Genomic DNA, 23,637 nt, shown 5'->3' on the forward strand with positions numbered 1-23,637 from the left:
GGTCTTAAAGGACCAGTGGGACTTAAACAGCTTAAGGAAATCTCAGGCTTGGGAGATGACACATGGAAAGACAAGACAAGACAAGGAAGTGTAGGCAATTTAGGAAGATAGGTGTTCGGAGTGGAGGGACAGAGGAGATGAGACTTAAAGGCAGCAGAAAATTAAGACATACAAATGGCCAATAGGTACATGAATAGATGCTAAACATCACTAATAATTAATGAAATGCAAATCAGAAGGAGATCCAACCTCACACATCAACAAGACCAGAGATAACAAATGTTAGCAAGGAAGTAGAGAAAAGGGAATGCTTGTGTACTGTTGGTGGGAGTGTAAATTGGTACAGCTACTATGGAAAATAGCTTGGAGGTTACTCAAAAAATTTAAAGAAGAACTACCATATGATCCAGCAATTCCACTTCTGGGTATATATCTAAAGGAAATGAAAACATGATCTCAAAGAGATACTTGCACTTCATGTTCACTGCAGCATTATTCACAATAGCCAAGACATCAAAACAATCTGTGTTCACTGATGGATGAATGAATAAATAAAATGTGGTGTATATATGTATAAAATAAGATTCAGCCATGAGAAAGAAAAATCCTGTCATTAGAAACAACATGGATGGACCTTGAAGGCATTATGCTAAGTGAAATAGGTCAGAGAAAGACTGATACTGTATGATATCACTTCCATGTGAATCTATAAAAGGCAAACTCATAGAAACAGAAATGTAGTTACACGGGTTAGTGGGGTGGCAGAAATAGAGGTGTTTGTCAAAGGATACCAGTTATAAGATCAGTAAGTTCTGGGGAATCTAATGAGTAACATGGTGATTTTAGTTAGCAGTACTGTATTATTATATATTTGAAAGTTGCTATGTGAGTAGATCTCAAATGTTCTCACACATAAAAGAAATGGTGATTATGGGAAGTGATGGATATGTTAGCTAATGCAACAGTGGTAATCATTTTATGATATGTAAGTGTATCAAATCTATACATTATATACCTTAAACTTAACAATGTTATGTGTCAATTATATCAATAAAGCTGGGGGGAAAGGGAGGCAGGGGGCAAATTAATTTGCACAATATTGATGTGAGTTTGAGATGAATGTAAAGTAACTAATACAGCGCTTAGTAAAAAGCAGACAGACAATGTATACAACTGTCAGTACCAGGAGTAGTCAGAACAGTAGACACACACACACAAAACTCTGCAGGAGTAGAGAAGACCATACAATTCACTTCACCTAAGGAAGTCAGATTTGGGTCTTAAAGGATGACTGGGAGTTCATCAAACAGCCCAGAAAGGAAATCCCAGGCTTGGGAGACAGCACGTGCAAAGACATGGAGATAGACTATACAGCATTTAGGAGGGTGAAGGTGAGGTATGGGGGGGTGAGACTTGGAAAGGAGGCAGAGGCCAAGGTCTGAAGGATCTTTTATGCCATAAGAAGACATTTAGATATTATTTTTTTCAAACATTTTCCTATAAGCCAGTGGTTTCCATTCTGTACATGACTTACCCAGGGAGATTTTTAAAATACTTACGTTCAGCTTCCTCACAACACATGCAAACATATAGCCAGGTTTTGCAAATAAAAATACAAGATACCCAGTTAAATCAGAATTTTAGATAAACAGAATTTATTTTTAGTACATTTTTTAAAGGTGTAGATATGTCCAGTGCAGTATTTGGAACATACCTAAAATAAAAGTATTTGTTTGCTTGAAATTCAGTTTTAACTGGGTGTCCTGTATTTTTTTCTGGGAAACTTACCCCCTCAGAATAATCAAATCAGAATCTCCGAGGTGGGGGCCTAGCCACCAGCATTTTTTAAAGCTCTCCAGGATTTTTATGTGCAGGCAGGGTTAACAACAATTGGTCTAAGTGATGAACAGTCAAAGAGTTTCAAACAAAGGAATGACATGTTGAGAAAGATCACGGGGAAGAATGGTCTGACCAGTATAGTAGAGAGTAAAGGAGGGAGAGGCTGGCGGCAGGGAGTCTGTTAAGAGTTACTGCAAGCATCTGGTGAAGACATGGCGTTGGCTTGAACTAAAGCAGTGGTAGTAGAGACAGAAAAAATGAGATTCTCGACCAGTGACAAGATGTGTTGACTAAGAACTTGTGGGAAGGGAGGGCACAGTAGGAACAGAAGTGCCCACTCATCCCTGCCAATGTCACCATTCCTTAGCTGCCCCTCTCCCTCCCCACTTCTTCAGCTTGGGTTTGAGCACAGCTGCATTTTATTATCTAGGTGACCTTGGACAAGATACTTAACATTTGTGAGACTCAATAATTCCTCCATAAAATGGTGAAGGGGTAATAGTAACCTATTTTGGAACATTACTTTTGTAAGGATTAAATGAAATACTACATTTAAAATCCTCATTATTCTGCCAGGCATGCTAAGCACTAATATTTATTTATTGCTATGTTGTTGTAATTATAAATTTAATCAACCTGATTCTGATTTTTTTTTTTTTCTCTTCACATTCTCTCCCTAGTTCTTCCTCATTTCTGATTTCTTACTCATGTTTTCCCTTTTCTTATCCTTCAGTAATGACTTTTTGAATCCCGGAGTGTCAGGAGTTACCTTTTAGGAACAGATTTGCTGAGGCCAGTTTAGAATCATTTAAGCAACGACAAGATAGAACCAGGCTCAATATGGCAGCTATAACTAATTCTGAGACTAAATGACTGTAGAACAGCTTAGGGAATCACCAAAGTATTCCATTATTCCACTCTTTGGATAGCCAGTGTCACAACATCACAGGTTCCAAAAATGTCAGAGTGGAAAGAGACTTTAGAATGTACAGACCTACTATGATAATATATAAATCAATATGATAGCTGCACTTAGGCACAAGATTTTGTACTTAATTCTTTTAACCTGTAACGATCTCGCTCCAAATCCAGTATTCTGGAGAGGCTGTAGATAAAGTAGTTAAGAGGGCAAGCTCTTCCTTGATCAGACTCTGAATCAAAAATAATAGGGTCAGGGCTTCCCTGGTGGCGCAGTGGTTGAGGGTCTGCCTGCCGATGCAGGGAACGCGGGTTCGTGCCCCGGTCTGGGAAGATCCCACATGCCGCGGAGCAGCTGGGCCCGTGAGCCATGGCCGCTGAGCCTGTGCGTCCGGAGCCTGTGCTCTGCAACGGGAGAGGCCACAACAGTGAGAGGCCCGCGTACCGCAAAAAAAAAAATAAATAAATAAAAAGGGTCAAAAAGTCATTTTGGGGGCAATCTGGGAAATTTGCATATAGACTGGCTAGTAGATGACGTTACTGAAATGTTTATTTTTATGCTGTGGCAATGGCATTGTGGTTAAATGGGAGAATGTTCTTATTTTCAGAAGTATCATAATGACTAACTTACTTTCAGGTGGTTTAGCTATCTGAAAAAGTATGTGTGTGTTTGTTGTATATTACTTTAAAAAATAATTCTAAATGTTAAAATAAAGAAGCATCAAAGAAAGTAAGTTTTAGAAAGTAATAAATGACTATTGTTACCAAGAAAAAAAAAAAAGAGGGAGGAGCAGGCTCTGGAATCAGATCAGGTTCCAATCCTAGTTGGCAACACTGGACAAGTTAGAAAACCTCCCTAAGCCTCAGTTTCCTTATCTACAGAAAGAGGTTAATAATTGTAATAATACCTACCTGTTATTCCACTGTCATCATTGTAATAATTGAATAATAAAGGTGAAGTGCTTAGCACCAGGGTCTGGCCTATGCCAAGAGCCCAACTGGAGTTCTTGCCCCAGTGTAATCTCAGAGCACATGGGAGTAAAATCAGGAAAATGCTCTGTTCAATCCATGGTTTCTGTCAGATCACTTTTCTTCCTTAACTTTTTAAATTGACCTGTCTGCAAGAAACTGGGACATCAGTAAAAAGCTGGACCACTCTTTTGTGGGATAAAAAAGTACAAACAGAAAGCCCCTTATTATAGAGGAGGTAGCATAAAGGTGGCATTTCCCCTCACTGTCATCTCTAAAGCCAGCAATAAGCAAATCATAAAAAAATTTGCTTGGAAATTTCAGCTCCACAGTAATAGCTGAAACAAAGGTAGAAAATTGCAGCTCTCTGTGTAATAACTAAGTCTCTTGTTATGTGATGCTGTATTAAATATAAGACATTTTCATTTCCTTTGTATAGGAAATTCAATAGGACCTGAAAAGGGGGTCAACCAAGTACTGTGACTCCCACAATAAAATGTGAGTGGTGCTAATAATCCTTTTTAAACTCTGGAGTGACTGCAAATAACCAAACAGATAAAATGTAGCTTTCATAAAACTCGAGGTTCGGTGGAGAATTAGCACGAGACTGGTGCTTGCTACTTGCTAACGGAAGGCTGGCCAAGAGCTCAGATTTATGCCATGAAATTTAAATGGTTTTCTCCTGAGGTTTTCTTCACAATATCATTGTATGCGGCTGAGTTAGTTTATTGGCACTTTTGTATGGGGATTGTTTTTGGAGGAGTGGGGAGTGTAGGGGGTAGGGGCGAGGGTAACCTATTTCTTTAAGAAACCCAGCACTTATGGGGCTCTAGGGGATTTTAAAGCAGGGAATCTGGAAGAGTAACACGTTCAAGAGTCTCCAAATGGTGAGGCAGAATCAAAAACATTTACAAAATTACGTTGGGGAAAAAAATAACATGGTAAGATCACAGTTCTTTTGTTGGGGTGTTTATAACATAACACATGGCTTCATCTCACTAGGCTTCTGAAATTAGAATGATATTGCTAGAAGATTTTTATGGATCAGGCTTTGAATTTGAATGCAAGTTTGCAGGGAATTTTGTACAAAGAAACCTCAAATTGAATTCAGACCTGGGTATTCTAGCAGCCAGCAAAGGTTATTCATGGTGTGTCCAATACAATGTCACTAACTAACTTAGAAACAGGAGGTCACAGACAGAAGTTAAGGAGGGTTAGGCCTATAAGCAATTCAAGCAGAATTTAATTACCAAAAGGGTAGCTGAATAATGGCGCTCATAGCTAAAGGCAGCAATAGATGCAGGAATTGTAAATCAGTTCAAGAAAGGGAGAGAAAAAGAAAATCAAAAAGAAAAACAAATCAGCTTTCTTAAAAATATCCTAGGGTTAACTGAGCAAGCCTCAATGGATCAGAGAGTCAAGGCTTTATTCTTTCAACATCCCTGTGCTTTGAAAAAGACACCTAAACAGCAGTTCATTGATTTCCACAAAGGCCAAAGACCTGTGTCATCCACCCAATTGAATTCTTTTGTGCTGTACATGTGCTTACCCTATCCTGTCTATCCCCTTACAATTTTATCTCCCCATGTATACATTTCTCACACCCTGGGTAGGACACAATTATTCCATTCTTGCCAACATGCACTATATAATCACCTTGGGAACTGACATTTCATTTTTGCCCTTGCAATACACAAGAGGAATTAAAGGTCCATGTCCTCAGTGTCTTTAATGTTTCATTCCTTCCGTGCATTTCAAGGGTAGTAGCTAAATGCAAGAAAGAATTCATCTCAAGCTGGAACTTAAAGAAAAATGCACATCCAATAATAATTATGCTGTTTTTAAAATGACTGTATTCCTGGACAAGGAAATAAAAAGCAGCAAGGCCAACATTAAAATGCCAAAATAGCAGAGGATGCCTGTGAAATGGAGCTTACAATGGGACTGCCAGAAAGCTTGAGCTAACATTAGAAGCATGTGAAAGTTGGCAACCCAGGCTCACGTGGAGCTAAAGAAAGTGTTTTTGTATATTCCAGTTCCTGTTGGTTCTGATCCCTTGAATGTTGCTCGGGGTATTACACTCCCAATTCCAAACAAATTTCAGCTAAACCTCAAAATATTTTCAACTATAAGAAACCAAACATGATTTCTCCTAAGCATAATACATCAGCTCAAATTTCAGTAAAGCTTTAAGAATCTACGTAGAACACTGAGGTGTTAACAAAGTCCCTAGGAAAGAGCTAACCATTCTCGTGTCTAATTTTTAATGGTTTTATATATTTTGTTATCTATAAATGCTTTATGTTTTCTGATTTTATATTTTTAAGCAACTTCCCTCCTACTGCCCTGTACCTCTCAACCAAGCATTCCATGCTTTTGAATCAGGCTGCTTATTTAAAAAAAAAACCCAATTGACATTTATTGGACAGGTGGTAGGCAGGCGTCTCCTCTATAGGGAGAGAAAATGATTTTAGGTGTTTTCCCCACTCTCCTGCCTTTCTAAGTGAATTTCAGCCCCTGATCCAAATCACAAAGGTCATCCATTAGCAGAAAGCAGAAACTAATTTGGCTTTTCCTGGCACCTTTCATACTCAGTGACTGTCTAATAGTTTGCATAGGGAGAAGGTGGAGCCTTGGAGAATGCTTTGTATGCAGGTTGCACATTAGAATGTCACCGTATTCTTAGGGCCAACTTATAACATAACTTTAGACATAAGAATCTATTGAGAGAAGGTGGCTGTTGATTTATTAACTGGCATGCTTTACCTTTAACTGTCTTTTGTTAATTTAACTGGGTCTCAAATAACTATTTTACTCTTCATTATTAACCATAAAACAACAGCTACACAAGTAGGTTAATGGTGCATTTTTTTCCCTTTTGTCACACTGTCTTCTCTCTTCTGTCATTAGTTCAACACTTCAAAACAGTAGGCCTAGGAAAGATGAGCGTTTTAAACCAATAGTTGATTGGCAATATGGTTACTGTGACATCCTAGACATAGATGGAATGTGTGAGGTGGATTTACCCTCCGCTTTCCAATGGCTTCTTTTACAGAAAAAAAAAGAACAGATTAAGAAAACCTAGAAGAATAAAGGTGAAGAATCTGCTGAGGCAGCCCTCCATGAAGAATTGCATTACTTATTTTTAGATTTATGCTTAGAAGACAAAGAAATCTATATGAGCCCTTGCCTGTCTGCATCTTTCCTCTAAGCTCTTAAAAATAACACATATATATACACACACATATCTGTATTATATTCAGCGCAATCACTTTGATATTATTCCAGAGAAATACTTTTTCATTCTCTCCTATTGATTTATAAATTCTTACTTTTCTTACACTTGTCAAAACTTTTCACTTATAACCCAAGAGCTAGGAAACCAAAACAAGTACTGTCCTGAGTGTCATTGTGTGGCGATCCTAAGTAGCCCCTAAACACTTTTGTCAATATTTATTGATGGGATCCACAGGCGCTCTGAGTGATCCCACTCTGGAGTGGCATAAACCCATGGCAGAGAGGTGGTCCAGCTGTAGGCCAGAGTTGGTGAGGCAGCGACAGGATGCTCAGGGGCCATTGACAAAATGTCAAACATTTCAAATTTCTGACTAGCTCTCTGGCTAATGCCATGCTAAGCAGAAACATGGCTATTTCCTCCAAGGAACCAACAGACACACAGACACACAAACACACAGAAATAAACACAGATTCTGTCTTTTCTTCTCCTCCAGTTGCTCACTCTGTCTCACATGCATGTGTGTGTGTGTGCACGCACACACACACACACACACACACACACACACACAGTCTACAGGGAAATTAAGCGGTGCCAATGTAACAGTGTACTGAGAAAGTTCTTGGATAAATTAACAACGCAATTACATTACATGACATGCCACAAGATGGATGAGGAAAACTTGGCTGGTATTATGTTCTGTTTTCAAATTGCAATTTATTTGAGGGTTTTAATGGATGCCTTATTAAAACATCTCGGCCCTGGTCAGGTTTCAGCATATGTCACAGTGGCCTGTGATTGATGACACCCTCTGCTGCTTCTCTTGCACATTTGCAGGGAATTTAAGCAAAGAGGGAATGAGCTGAGGCCCAGCTTTGTATTGATCGTGTGGAGGTGCACTGCCTGGGAGCACAGTCTAATAACATTCTCGTAGCTGAACTGCTTCACATGAAGGCATTTATTACAAGAACTAAAATGTTATATTGCTCAGAATAAAAGGATATTGTACAAACAAAAGAGTTAGCACTGAGTGGGGGAGACTGAGAGAGGCTATGGCATGCTCCAAAACCATGCCTTGTTATCTTTCACAGGCCACATTTCTAAGCATTGATGGAAAAAAATGAATAAAGCTGTGCTTAAAAAGGTAAAATGCTGTGAGCTTTATTTTTGCTTATTTCAACCAGTTACAAATAACAGCTGAATTTCATGAGAAAAAGATGCCAGGTGGGGACTGAGAGGTGAGCAGCCTTAAAGTCATTTGGAAAATAAGTATCAAAATGGATCTCAGGACGTTATTTGTAGTGCCATCGGAAATCTCTCATTTCATATATGCCATAGTTAATTTTTTTGACATGCTCCCATCAAAACAGCAAGAGCTATTCGTACCTAAGGAGTAACTGTACTACCACCCAAACAATAGAAATTTGATAGACTTTTGTCACGTTTTAATTATAAAAGGGTTCCATTTGAAATTTTATTACTTGAAGTTTTATAAGCCTTTTTGTTTGTCAAGAAATTTATATTTCATACTGCTTACTCAAAAAGCATCAATCCATTTACATATGTCATATACATGTGTACATCTAGTCATAGAAAAAAGACTAGAAAGATACAAAATAAAAGGGTAATGCTAGTTATCACTAGCAAAATAATTATTGTAATTTCTTTGTGCTTTTCTGTAGTGTAACTTTCTGCAATAAACACATTACTTTTAAAATCAAATAAAAAAGCATTTCAGACATTTGTAACATCTTGATTTTTAAGAGTAATTAGACAAATAGGTATCCTTTGAAAGTCTAGAAAAAATATAATGAAGGAAAATGATTCATTTTGCAGTAATATTTGAGTCTTTCTTAGCAGAATCTATGCATTGCAAATTTTAAAAGAAATCAGTAACAGTTGAGACAGAATGAAAATATCCCTATGCAATACAAAAAGTTTTAAAAAACTAAAAATAAGGAAAGAGTGTTGCATTTCCAAACTCTGATAATGTTAAGGTTTGTCATTCAGTTCAAAGGATTTTTTTTTTTTTGCTTGACCTGCTATGATTGCTATTATTTGAACTGCCACATTTATTATATTGTTAGCCTTTGAGGGCCTATAAAAATCTCACCTAATTATATTGGAATCACCTAGCATCACAGCCAAAGCCAAAGAAGATGAGAAAATGGCCAACAACTTTTCTCAAAATGGAAGGAAAAAAAAGTTAAAGAATGAACAAACAGAGCAGAAACCAAGAACACTCAGGAAAGCCAGCTTTATGAGTCTCCCAAGAAATGGATAGAGAAAACATTTTTTAAACATTGACAGAAACTGTTAAGTTGTAAAAATGGATTTCCTAGCATTGTCAGTTGAATGTACCTTCTAATGTACAAAACACCAAATTTACAGTCTTTGAATAGATTGTGACAGCTTTGGTGGAGTGATGCTGTGCGAGAAAAGGGAAATGTTACTTAACCTCCAAGGCCTCTTTTTCTCTTGGATTTTAGATTTCATGTTCCTCTTCTGTCTTCTCATGGCCCCTTATCTTTTGTGACTGAATATTTATCTGTGTATCAAAAGGGAATAACTTTCTTTTTACCATGAAAGTAGTTACATAATATCACAAACTATGGGTTCCTTTGTTCTCGAATGAAGACCAATTCTCCAAATTTGGAAAATAACTTCAATTCAATGAACATTTATTGAGCATCACCTGCCTGTAAAGCAGCGTGCCTGGTAGTAGCAACATGATTCTTTGCCTCTTTGTGATGATAGCCAACTTTAAAAGCAAGGATCTTCTCACTATAAATTGCCTACATCCACACATGCCACAATTTAACCACCCATCAACCCCAGGTTAGAACTGAAGCAATAAAATGACAAAAAGCTACTGCCCTTAAAGTGGTAAGGACAGAAACATGTATCAATACGCAGTTCAGCCTGTGAGAAGAGCTATGGGTGGAAAACAAAATTAATGCATTGTCTTTTAGGATAATTCACGTTGTATGTGAATTTTACACCAAGCTTCCAATAGCATAAAGCAGGTGATGAGCTCAGAGCAGATGTGAAAGGAGAGCAACAGCACATGGCAAATGTCAGAACAACATTGGGAGGCACTTGGGGTAGCGCAATTTACAAGAGCAGAGTCCCCGTATGGCATGGGGAACAGAATGTAGAAACATGGGGCTAAGGGAAAAAATAGACACACAAAAAAGTTCAGGAGAATACAGGAATAAAGAAGGAATGCTGTGTACACCTTAAACTAATACAACATTCTATGTCAATTATATTCAATGAAACTGGGAAAAAGAATGCTGCTTAGGACACAAAGTCTTCAAATACTGTAACTATTCTTTGAGTAACTTCTTCTAGACTGAGCTCCGTACAACATAAGTGAAAAGTAAATGGAAACTCAGATTCCTACCCAGAGGTGGCTAAGTTAATACCACTGTCTGTCTCATAAAATGTTCTATCAACTACTCTCTGGTAAGGAATATTTGATAACCAAAACTAATTAACATACATATGATTCACTCCTCACTTCTAAGTGAATCTGTGTAAGTATGTTCATGGTGGTTGTGTGTTCTTCTCAAGTAATCCCTTTGCATTTTCAAAGTCCCTATGTTATTTTTGGGTTCTTGGTTGCATTAGCGACTAATTTTGGCTAAATTAGTAAAAGGCAATTTCCTGGAAAACTTTCAAGAAGCTCAGAGAGCCAATGAGAGGTTAGGTAACAGAAAACGGGGACAGGCAGATCAGCTGAGGACTGTCTGGTTCTAGATGACCTCACTCCCGCATCTGATAATAATTTTGCAAAGAAGCCACTGGTTCAGGAGTCTCTCTTCACAACATCATACCCTAGGCCTTTTCACATTGTGGATGGGTTCTAAAAGGAGCAAGCAAGAGAGGGTAACCTAATGGACGAGCACTTTTCAAGCCTCTGCTTGCATCATGTTTACTTATATCCTATTGACCAAAACAAGTCACATGGTCAAACGCAGAGTCAGTGTGGTGGGGAGACACAACCCAATGGGTACAGGAGGTGTAATTTATCGGGAGCCATTACTCTATTTATACATTCAGCTTCTGGCTTCATAGAAAGGGAGTGTCTGCAATTTTCCTCCAACAAAGCTTATTCACAATGAACAAAATAATGAAATAAAAGGGACTAGGGTAATATTAAGAAGAAAATGGGTGGCAAAATAAATGATAAATGGCCACAGTGGAACCCTATTTAGATTTCTGAAATGAAATTAACTGAATCCAGATAGACCCTATTTTATTCCTCTGAAAATTCTGGGCTGTAGATTAGGTACCATCCAGAAGGGATTCATGATTTTCCTAAATGACCAGTTTCCCGTTACAATGCATGTGAACTTTTCAGACTAGCTAAGAAAACTGAGTTATTATATTGGTCTTTTTTATTTTGAACCACCTTAATAAACATTCCTCAACTGATTTAGGTTATATCTGTTCACATTTCAGTTCTTGTGTCTAAATGCAAAATAATAGAAGCCAAATATGAAATGTATAGTTTGAAAGAATCTCACTGCTCTAGAAACTTGTTATCTTATATGTCACACACTTTCATTCAGTTTGCTTAGTAAATAACAGTTACTGTACATAACCACACTAAAAGTACATAGAGAAATGAAAATAAGTAGATATTTTCTGGCATTTTAGTGCACAAAATATAACCTCTTAAACTGCAGCCTCCAAAGGTTAAGTCTCAAAACCGAGTCCATTAACCTTTCTAAATGGTTGTGATATTAAAAACTGACTCTTAACAGCTATGGGTCATCATCTAATGCAATAACCATCAGCAATAAAGAATTATGGATTAAGAACATTTTCTATCTGTAAAATGGTCATTTATGACACTTGTACACAGACCACCTCTAAAATGCAGATACCCATGACCAAGAGTTCAGATCTAATAATATACATTATGCTTTTATTAGTATAGTTATGATACTAGTGAGTTTTTAAGAGAAAATCATTACATTTATAAAAGGTTCAGGATGTTTACTTCAAACATGAAACTAACAAAGAAAAACTCTTCAGAATTCCCTTTCATTGAACTATAACTCAGCCAGGTGGGGCTAATTAACTCAGATGGTCAAATAAAAAAAATAAGCATGATTTTGTCTAGTGGTTGTGCTACAGGACAAATGTGGACTCTTCTACGTAACTGAGGAACAGCAACTCACATGAAAGCTTCTGTGTCTTATCAAACAGAAAATTGTTCATTTGAATTGAGCTTTATTTTTTTATTATAACTTAGACAATTAATTCAATATACACTTATGCAATAGTTACTATGTACCATCAACAAGGTATTTGAATTCCATAGCTATGAATGACACTTTGATTTAACGGGGACTTAGCCTCAGTCAATATTCTGAAAGATCAGAAGTGCCACAAAATACAATCTTACTCCGGCAAAAACAGACCTACAAAATTAACCTAAGAGAGCGGTATTTTCTAAACATATTTACTGTATTAACTTATGTTTTGTCTTCAACACTACAAAAGCAAGAGGAAATGTATTCAGGGTTGAAATCACATTGGACCTTGTTCTTAGGAGGAGAAAGACAAAGATACAGGAAAAAAATAGACAGGAATTAATTTGGGGTGCTTTACATCTTGCTTATCTTTCTAAAAAATCTTCTGAGAACTTGTGTGTTCTCCTGTGTTGCTAGAAATTTGTTTATTTAGATTTCTCCCTCTATATTTAGTGAATACTTCATATCTTCACTGGAACTATATGACTTTTGGGTACAGAATTAATGCCCCTTATTCATATTATTTTTATTTTAAAATCCAAAGTAACAATGAAATAAGAAAATGCAGTGTTCAGAAAAACAAGGTATAGTTTCATTAATAGGGATCTGCTGTTTATGCTAGATTTTTCTAAAATGTTTAAAAACACATTTACAAGCAACTTGTAAATATGCATTCTCCATCTCAAAGAGCAATAAACAGGTCATCCCTTAATGACTCAATTTTAAAAGTTGTTTTTTTCCCACTGCTTCTAGGAATCAAAGTTCTGATGAATTAGAACCTGAGCCTGCTGTAAAGAGGCAATAACCTCTTGGTCAGTGAAGATCTTTATCTCCATGCTATAACTCAGATCATCTGGGCCACACACTTTCATCCCAGAGTCCCTCAAGATACCTCTCACCAATGTCTTTATGACTCTCTGGGCTAGGATAACCAATACCTGATCTAGTATCAATACATAATGTGTAAGGCTGAAAAAAATTTTGTCAAATTGAATTGCTAAAGAGAAACCTCTTTTGTACTCCCCTGCCCATAATTCACTCCTAACTTGTTACCCCAATCTCAGGTCAGCTATTTCAGACCAATGCCAAAGAACACAAGAAATTCTATAGGGTTGAATTAGTAAGTCATATTAGTAAGTCACATGCCATATTCAAGTTGTTAGGGTAATAGAAAAATAATCTCTAAGACCCAGAGAATCTATAACAATCACAGAAGCATAACTTTTGATTTTTATTTTCTCTTATAGAAGCCTAAACATTTATTTGGCATGCCAGAGTATAAACTCCTTGGAAGAGGGATTTATATTTTATTAACATTTGCATCCAGCATGTGTAAAATAGAAATCAGAGCTTCATGCATGATATTTACAAGTTGATAATAGCAAGTATCCAGCATCACGTAGTTGAATGTTCCATGTATTTCAGAGAGTCTAAGCTCTTACAAAAGTGTTTCCAAATCAAATTCTCAATAGGACCACCAAGTATAAAGAGTCGAAGCAGACAGATTTCTTTCTTTTGGTAATTTTCCTTAGAATCTGTCCTGTAATGTGGTTAGTTTGCCAGATTGCTTTCACCACAGGATGTTAAAACAACACAATAATCAACCAAACTATGTTAACCAGAGTCCCTAAAGGCATATATTTTATGAAATAAGTAGAAGCAATGCAATTTCACAATAAATATAACATCGTTTTAAATTCTGTTGTCGGCAATTCTAATTCTCAAAGGTGCCTCGTGTATTATCTCTTTATAAAAACATCTAGACTTTACTTCTGTAGTTATCCTTGTAACTTATAATAACCCATTGGGATTTCAGATATATGTTCCTCTTATTTTTTCTACTTCTGCTTCTTCATCTTCTTTATCTCCTTTACCCTTCCTCTTATTCTTCTCCCATTGCCCCCTCCACTTTCCTTTTGCTTGTTGAAAAAAACATTATTGATAGTATGGTAGATATCCCATTTCTCCATATTTCATTTCCGCAAATGCTGGTCATCCAACAAGCTTTATTCCAACCACTGTCAGCTGGGTCATTAACCAGGCACTGACATAGAGGGAAAGGGAAACTGCTTTACATGAAGCATTACCCTAAAGCACAATGTAAGTCAATCATTTTCTAATTATACAGAGGAGTATTGAAAAGAGTCACCTTCGTAGGCTATTTACTTATCCCAACAAAACAGGTACCACTAAAAACAAAAAAATTTTGGAATTTCCCTTCTGAAGTTGTATTTAGGGCCTATGACATTTATTTATTTATTTTTATGACATTTTGTTGAATAGTTATTTAGATATATAAATTTGAGCACTTTTTATTTAAAAATGGTTCAGAGAATAAGTTGGATAAACAGCAGCTTTTTAGACTTCACCGTAAGTCAGAAGTTTTTTATATAGAAATATTTTTAAAGTTAGGTTTTCTTTCAAATAGAAACATGGTGCCGCTTAGATAATCTGGCAGGACTTGCCTTCCTTTGGTGGAAGGGCTGAATTCCTATATGCCTTAAGGAACCAGACAACTGATGACAATCATATTTACCTAAAAAGGTAGTTGTCTTTGCAATCCTTTTATGACTTGAATATCTTTAAGAAAAGGTAGGGAATAAAGATTATGGGGATCTTTTCCACTGGGAAGCTCCTCTCTAGGAGCACTCAATTATAGTAATGATAACAACATGGAAATATAACAGAGAACATGAGCTCCTTCCATCTGCTTCCAGTTGGATCTCCCAAATATACTATATATTAGTGCGTTACAGTTCACTGATCTCAGCAAATCCTGTCTGATTTGCCCAGGAGAAAGGCCCAGAAGTTCACACAGACTTTCTGACTTGTTTACTACTTTTCTATCCTTACTCCCACTGTTCCTCACTCTAGCACCTGACACAGCACATAGCACATGGTGGCATTCACTCTATTCCCTAGGAAGATGAAAGAAGGAATAGATGGTAAACTTTAGTATGTTGCCCACTCGTCCTCTCTCCATAGATGCAAGGGGAACAGGACTTGGGATACACCTTAGGATATTAGACTCTCAAATGAAATATCCAGTACACATTGATATGCCCTCTATCTTTTCCTCTCTCCAAATGATTTTTTAACCACTAAGATTCTGGGAACTCACCATTATTTAGATTTTGGCATAAAGCTACCTATTTTCCTAGTGAAAATAATTTCTCTACTCCATCCTCATCTTCTCATCTCATATTTAAAAAAAAAGATATGTGTGTGTATATATACATTTCATTCCCTTTAACAGAGGTTGGTTTTGGGGTAGACATGCAACCAAGTTGTAGGTGACAGTATATGTTATGTGTGAGGGGAAACATTCTAAAGACACTTCTAGGAAAGGTTTCTTTCTTGAACAAAAGTACACGAAATACAGGCAGTTGCATTTTCTGTCTCTGGTGTTGGTGTATGGATGTGTGATACCTGGAGATGTGATACCTGGAATTATGTGCCCATCTTGAGACCAACAGAGATAATAGTTACACTGAGGATGACAGAGTGGGAAACGGAATAGGATCTGGATTCTCAGTGATGCAATTAAGCTGCTATATGACCGAATCCTGAGATTCCATACCCTCAGACTTATTATAGGACATTTTTGAAAACTTCCCAACTGTTTGGGATATTTTGAGTTTTCTGATGAATTACAACCTAAAACATCCTAACATTTCTCAAAATGAATTTTAAAAACACTCCTTGCTCTGTATCTCTGAATCTGGGAATCGTCTTATTTGCTACAGCAGCTGATCTTTATCTGAGGCCCTTAAACTCCTAGGGCTGTTTGGCAAGAGGTTTAAGGAATCATCTGAAAATCTTCACTCACTGCTGTAACAGACATGGGATCTTGGATTTTTAGACATGGAAAGAAATTCCTCTCCTGATTTTAGTTCTCTGCTTTTCATTTTGTCACTTTAATTTCTTAAACCATTGAAGTTATTTATCTTCTGTAGCTTGTAAAAAGGCAAGATAGCAAAGTAGTTTAACGCATAGGCTCTGCAATCAAAGGTCCCTGTTCAAATGTTATGATCTTCTTTACCTTGAGCAAATTATATGACACTTGTAACTCTTAGGGCCTCTCTTTCCTATCTGTAAATGGATCTAATAGAACCTGCCTCATAAGGTTACACCTGGAACATAGTTATCCCTGACTGCAATAAACTTATTTCATATTCATTAAAACTTCAATTAAATGTACCTTGACAGACCACCAATAGACAGACTTTGGGAATGTTCAGACCAATCCAGATAGAGGATTATAGGCTTAGAAGGAATAATTAGGCATGGAAATATAACTACTTATTTGGGGCTTCCTTAAGAATTCTGAGCAGAATCTTGTGTCTCTTGAAGGAGACAGGAGAAAAAAGCCCTCTATCCAAAAAGAGTGCTGATGGAGGGCTTCTTCATCCTTGTACTGGAAAGGACACTACTGATGAGCCCTGCCAAGCTGAGATGAGAGCACCAAGTTGAGTATTACCCAGAACCTTCCCTAAAGGGTGTATGTTTCATGTTATGTCTGTGAAGAGGAATGGAAAATTTTTATATACTTTGAGAAGCAACAAGAAATATTGAAAGCTCTGCTAGTTCCTTGATTTCAACTCACCTTTGATTTTTTTCCCCCAGGTCAAATGGTCACAGCACTGAAGATCTGACCATAAAACAGATCAAAGAATTGCAGAAGAGCTCCCCGTCTCTCGAAATAAGTTTAAGCACCTAGTACAGTGGCAGAGCTTACAAAAAATTAAATAATGGATGAACACTGCTGTACCTTCAATGCATCATTCAATCTTGGAACATTTGCAAGTGTTTATTTGCAAATAGGTGTTTCTGGGCTTTCCCATCTCCAAATTCCAATTTTGCATAATTTAAATTCTTAACATGTAGATAATGCAATGTTTACATGTGGACTCCAAAAGTCTATCTTTATGGCACTGACACTACTTAAAGCAACATTTTCTGGTAATAATGTGAAAACCCTGGATTTTAAATGTTTCCTTTCAGAATAATTGCCTGGTTTAGCACTGCAAATGGTTTGACAAGGCAATAAAGCTTTGTGACTTTACAGCCCTGTGCTTAGTTATGCCATGACATTTGGTGACTATTAGGCACACTTAATCTGATGGCTTCCCTGCACTTAGCCCACTCCACACCCACCAAGAGTTAAAAAAAAAAAAAAAAAAGAAAACTCTCAGAACATTAGGATAATTTTTGAAGAGTTCCGTTGCTCCTGGAGTCCTCATCTCATTAAGTATTCAACAGTGCATCCCTGGGAGAGGTAATGGAAGCAATCGTATTTGGGGGTTAATTCCAGGGGTATGAGACAGTCATAAGTGGGGAAGGAGCCACAGAAAAGCCAATAGCACCTTTTAAACTCTTAAGATTTGTGCTGTAATTATTATTTGGCATAGACAATCATCTGTGCTTTTTACAATTATTAAATTCCCTCTATTCACTGGGGAGAAACAGTTACATGTTTTGATATCTGCCTGTACCTTAAAGTAGTCTTTGAGGAGTGCCATGTTAAGTAGAAGTACAAAACCAGGCCCATGTGTTTTCTGACCTTATGGGAATTTGATATCTAACTAAGCATGGACATGCATTAAATCATATTCTTGTCCAAATCTCCAAATCTCTTGAATTAAGAAACTGTTTCAGGAAGTTTTTTTTTTTTTTTTTTTTTTTAACACTTTGTCGACATGAGAAACAAACCTCAGACACAAGGCTGGGGTCTTGCTCAGGGGAAAACTGTTAAAATGTAGCACAGCAGAAGCACTACAGAAACCCAGTATTTGCCTAACAGATTTTGCACAAGTCTCCAAGGTACTTTGTACCTCACCACTTACCCCCCATGTGATTTGATTTGGATGTATGTAGACTAAGATTTTTAATTTTTTATTTATTTATTAATTTTTTTTTTTGCGGTACGCGGGCCTCTCACTGTTGTGGCCTCTCCCGTTGCGGAGCACAGGCTCCGGACGCGTAGGCTCAGCGGCCATGGCTCACGGGCCCAGCCGCTCCACCGCATGTGGGATCTTCCCAGACTGGGGCACGAACCCATGTCCCCTGCATCGGCAGGCGGACTCTCAACCACTGCGCCACCAGGGAAGCCCTGTAGGCTAAGATTTTTATGTGTCGCCTTTTTTTATGATCATCTCTAAACTGTGCCCTTAAAAATAATAGCCTTTGGGCTTCCCTGGTGGCGCGGTGGTTGAGAGTCCGCCTGCCAATGCAGGGGACACGGGTTCGTGCCCCAGTCTGGGAAGATCCCACATGCTGCGGAGTGGCTAGGTCCCGTGCTCCACAACAGGAGAGGCCACAACAGTGAGAGGCCCGGGTACCGCAAAAAAAAAATAAAATAAGATAATAGCCTTTTAGAATATCTAGAATACTAAAATTTATCTTTCTCACCTTATGTTCATTTTCTTCCAAAACACACATATCTTGTGGATTTCTTTATAGAAAATAAAATGTTATCAGCCACTTTCAAATACAAAATAAACCCAGTTTACCCTAATAGAGTTATCGTTACAAAAAGAAGTTTATCCGTAGTATGTAGATAGCTAATAAAGGAATGTATCTACAAGATACTTTGCCTGCCCAAGAATGCCAGGACCTCCAATATTTTTTTTCCCTGAATTCTGTTAAACTAATTCTGTGTGATAGGCAAATATGTCCTCCACATGCTGGTGAATTAAAATTCAGCTTTCAGTGAATAAGATTAATTGCCTCTTCAGACAAAGCTGGATTTGCGCTCCTATTAAAGGCAGGGAAGGGGGGTAGAAGCAAGGGGCAGGGTGCCAGCTAGACTGCAGTATTCAGTTACACGTGAAATGATTTGTAATTCTGAGTAATCACTTAGGACAAGCCCTTGCACCATTTTATCTATACATGACTCTAGGCCAAAGTCAATACTCATAGTAAAATAATGAGATGAAGCTAACTGAGCCCTTTTATTAATGCTCCAAGGAGCAAATCTGATGCTTGAGTTTTTCCCCATTGAAAGTATCCACTTCTTCCTAAAAAATGAACAAGTGGGTCAGGATGCCCAGTAGCAGCCAGGGTACCTGCTTCGGCAAAAGCATAAATAACTGACTCTTCCCACCTCCCTCTTTGTTTGTGCACCAGGCTTCACCCGACTGCAGGTGAAAGCACATGCATTTTGCATTACCTCTAGGCTCATTAAAGAGACCTGGCTCTCCCCTAATAGTTTCCCCCGACTTCGCGGGAGACACACAGGCACACACACGCAGCATGATGAACCTTAACAGAAACAATGCAAAGTACTTTTTCTCTTCCTCATCAGTCTTATAAAGAAAATCCACTGTTCTAGCAAATGCACAGCTTGGTGACAGAGTTAGCAAGCAACTGTTAGGGAAATGAGATGGATAACCAGCTGTCCCAGCATCTTGGAGATGGGGCACGGAAGAGAGAGGGTGATGGGAAGGAGGGGGAAAGGAAGGGTATGGGGAAATCCTTGATTGTAGCCCTCAAATTTCACTTTCTACCTGTGTCACCACCAGTCAGGTAACCAATCTGGCAATTAGTATTAAATGTCTCCCTCACTAAGCAATGGGCAGTGTGTTACTCTTCTCTGTGCTTGTTGACGGCTTAAAGATCTACTAGGAATTTAAAAAAATATATATCCTTAATGTTGTTTTCTAAAACTTGGAGAAAAATTGTCTTTTATTGGAAAAACCCAATAGAATATTTCCGCTCTTCACAGAAAATATCTGAACCAACTTTTACTTATTAAGGCAAATGCTTCATCCATATGTACTCCAAATTAAAACAACATAGGTATAACGGAAGAAAGGAGAAAAGATACCTGCAAATTCCAAATTTGTCTCCTATTAGCTGGGTGATTCTTCCACGTCGCTTGACATCTCTGAGCACAGTCTTCTCATCTCTAAAACGAAGATTACACATTTACAGGCAAATTGTGAAGAGCAATGCTTAGTTCAACATCTGACACATAAACACAATTATTCATATCCCTCCCTTCCTTGGATTATTCATGTTACAGGGAGTGTGAAATATCGATATAAACAGACCATACAGAGATTTCAGTTAAATTACTCCTTCCAACATTTCTCTGATTAGGGCTTTCTGTAGAGGACCAAAATAGCTTTTTTGAATTCCATTTCCATTAGTGTGCTCATTGGTAGAGATACCAACAAATATGAAATTTTCCTCCAAAAAGCTTTAATGAATTGTCAGTCAAAGAATCAGTCATGAACCACAGAGAAATTGCTGAAAGATTTAAGTACCTACATACGGAGCACATACAAAATTCACATTAATTCTATTTTTCCAGGCTATAACACAGTGTTGCACACAGCCTGAACTTGGAATGGTATTTTTTTAATGATTTCAGGACACACAGTTCCTATGACTAAATAGCTCACACTGTCCTGGGAGAAACTTGGAGTCTAATGAGGATTCAAGGTACACAGCACACACACACATTCACATGAACACACACAAAGCAACTTGCCAGACATACAGGGAAAAGGGACTTTGGGTAGAAGACACAGCACCTATGAAGTCACCAACACTTAAGAAAGCTTCATGTTAGCAGGGGCCTGCAAAATGTTTGGCTTACCTGGAGTGCAGAGAGTAGGTGGAGGAGCGGAAAGAACTGAGGGTAACAAGGGGAAGGGCCCGAGTCGGATGGTACTTATCAGCAATTCTGAAGTGTTTGCACCTGATACGGAGGCAAGGCAGGCTCAAATTCTAGGGTGAGAAAGAATCACGGGTAAGGAGCTTGTTAAAAATACAGAGTCTAGGTCCTTCCACCATTAATTCTAATTCAGAAATCCTGCGGTGATTCCCGAGACTGCTTTCTAACAAGCTCTCCAGGTGATTCTGATGGAAGGTGATACACAAAACTCACTCTGAGAAACTGCTGCAGTGTGTGTACTAAAAGTCATTTTATCAGAGGAGTGATATAATCAGATATATGGGATAAGAAGATAAATAGTTCCCAGAAGAGGATAAATTGCAGGACACCAAGACTAAAAGGATGTGCATAATCCAGTCAGGAAGATTTTTCAATGGAGCATCAGGGAAAGAATGAGGCCACTGAACCAAGTACCATTAGATAAGAATGTAGGAAAGAGGTACAAAAATTTAGCAAGATCTGGTGGCTTACTGCTTGGAGAAGGGAGGAATCTAGCATGACTTCCAATTTTCTGTTTTGTGTTCTGCTGTAGATGACTATGTTAGCTGAAATGGATTATACAGGGAGATGGGTAATTTAGGGAATATGCATTAAATTTTGGATATATCAGGTTTAGTAAAATGGTTAAAAGCGTGGGCTTTGGGGTCCAATAAGCTGGGTTTGGAGACTAATTTTGCCACTTTATTTCTATGCGACACGGACAAGTTGCTTTACCCTTCTGATGTAAGAGTAGGGAAAAAAATTCAGACTTTTAAGTTAGTTAATATAAGAAAAGACCTTAGCAGAGCACCTGAAAGTGATTAATAAATGTTAATAATACTAACAATTATTATTAATTTGAATGTCATCATCATTAGCTAGCTGGAGATATTCCATAGAGAGATGAAAATATCATACAGATGGTTGTTAAAACTTTATTACAGATAAGATCATCCAGAGAGAGAGAAACACTTGAAGAAATAAGGGCTAACAGAATCCAGGAGACTACAGATACTTTAGTTGATAGATGAACTCGATAAAGCTGAGAGTCATATAGAAAGAAAAGCAGAAGATATACAGGTTAAGGGTATACAGCAGCTTAAGATAGAAAAAGCTGTCAAAAGTACCACATGATTCAGAAAGGTTGGGTAAAATAAAAGTCAAAAAGTGTCCATTGTATTTGACAAACGGGAAGACGCTGGTGACCTTAACTCGAATGGTTTCAATGACTTGGGCAAGTCTCTTTTTTAGGAGGTGGAAGAGTGAATGGGAGCTGAGGGAATAAGTAAATTGATTGTGTAAATGGAGAAACAATGGGATAGCAAGGAGAGTCATCAGGTAGAAAAGGGTTGGCTTTTCTTTTTTAATATGGAAGGGACATGAGCACATTTTCAAGCTTAGAGAAGTGACCCAGTGCAGAGGAAGAAAGAATCATTGATGGAGGAGAGTCTAAGAGGTGATGGAAAAGGATGAAATAGAAAAAAAAGAAAAAAAAAGTGGGTCCTAGTCTTGGACAATAAAAGGAAACATCTTTCCTTGGCTCTGAAAGGAAGGACCTAAATGAATGGTCAACATTCTAGAAGGTGAGGTAGCAGTATGTAAAGATGAGTGTACTACCAGAGAATATCAAGTTTCTCTCTAAAATTGGAGGAAAATCTCTGGTGAAAGTGAAGGGGCTCTACTGGGAAGCAGACTAGGAACTAGAGGAGAGAGCTAAAAATTTGGAATAAATAACAAGGGACGGGGCTTCCCTGGCGGCGCAGTGGTTGGGGGTTCGCCTGCCGGTGCAGAGGGCGCAGCTTCGTGACCCGGTCCGGGAGGATCCCGCGTGCCGCGGAGCGGCTGGGCCCGTGGGCAGTGGCTGGGCCTGCGCGTCCGGAGCCTGTGCTCCGCACTGGTTGGGAGTGGGGGGAGGGGGGGGGCGCGGCAGTGGGAGGTCCGTGTACCGCAAAAAAAAAAAAAATTAAAAAAATAACAAGGGACAAGGAAGCTGACCAAGGACTGTAAAAGCCACCAGGCAGCACACAGGCACATAATGGTTGTGAGCTTATTTGGTTTTCTAGCTCTCTTCAAAGCATGGGTGTTTTAAGATCAAAGTAGATGGATTGTGGGCTTAATTTAATTTACATCTTACAGAACAGATGTGGTAGAAGGACAAGGCAATAAAAAGAGGGTGTTGGAGAGAATGGAGTTAAAGTACCAGACCAAGTTTAATAGAGAAGCAAGTGAAGGTGGAGAAAAGCTGTTAGTCTGAGAGCAAAAGGAACTCTCAGAGTACTGGGAAGCTCAGTGAGGTGGAAGAACAGGCCAAGAAGAGCAAACGAATAAGAAAAATGGAAAGACAGAATTGAGGGATTAGAGTATAAATTTAGGGGCATATCATTTCAGAGGTGAAATAGTCTCAGATATTGATAAAATTGTGTGTACGGCCGTGGACAGGGCTGACATTCAAACCATTTCATGACAGGTCAGGCTGCCCCTGAAGGCGGAGCAGCGTCTTGCTCTTCCTCAGAATCAGGGATCTTCCCTTTAGTTGCTGGACCGTGGAGAATTCTAGAGAGGTCCCATAGGAGTGGAGGGACATGGCAGAGGGGGGAGGGAGCATCTGGGTAGACAGTGTTTAACATCCAGTACACACGTATTTTACTATTTCAGCAGCCAGGGTATACTGTTTGAATACCAGTTCTAGCCGTGAACTGGGTGACTGAAGGGGAGGAAAGATCAAGATCATCACAGTAGAAGAAGTT

The 23,637-nt window shown here is 38.3% G+C and overlaps 1 long non-coding RNA gene across 1 annotated transcript in view; it reads right to left on the bottom strand.

The window, feature by feature from the left end:
• LOC125963404 (uncharacterized) overlaps positions 1-23,637 on the bottom strand; it is a 143,615-nt gene that overhangs the window by 114,193 nt on the left and 5,785 nt on the right. The window contains exons 2-3 of the long non-coding RNA XR_007475348.1: positions 20,834-20,964; positions 20,057-20,137 (exon numbers count right to left, since the gene is read on the bottom strand). This is a non-coding gene — a long non-coding RNA (uncharacterized LOC125963404). The remainder of the gene's footprint in view (positions 1-20,056; positions 20,138-20,833; positions 20,965-23,637) is intronic.

The sequence above is a fragment of the Orcinus orca genome, chromosome 2 (genome assembly GCF_937001465.1).
Source record: "Orcinus orca chromosome 2, mOrcOrc1.1, whole genome shotgun sequence".
Taxonomy (NCBI): domain Eukaryota; kingdom Metazoa; phylum Chordata; class Mammalia; order Artiodactyla; family Delphinidae; genus Orcinus; species Orcinus orca.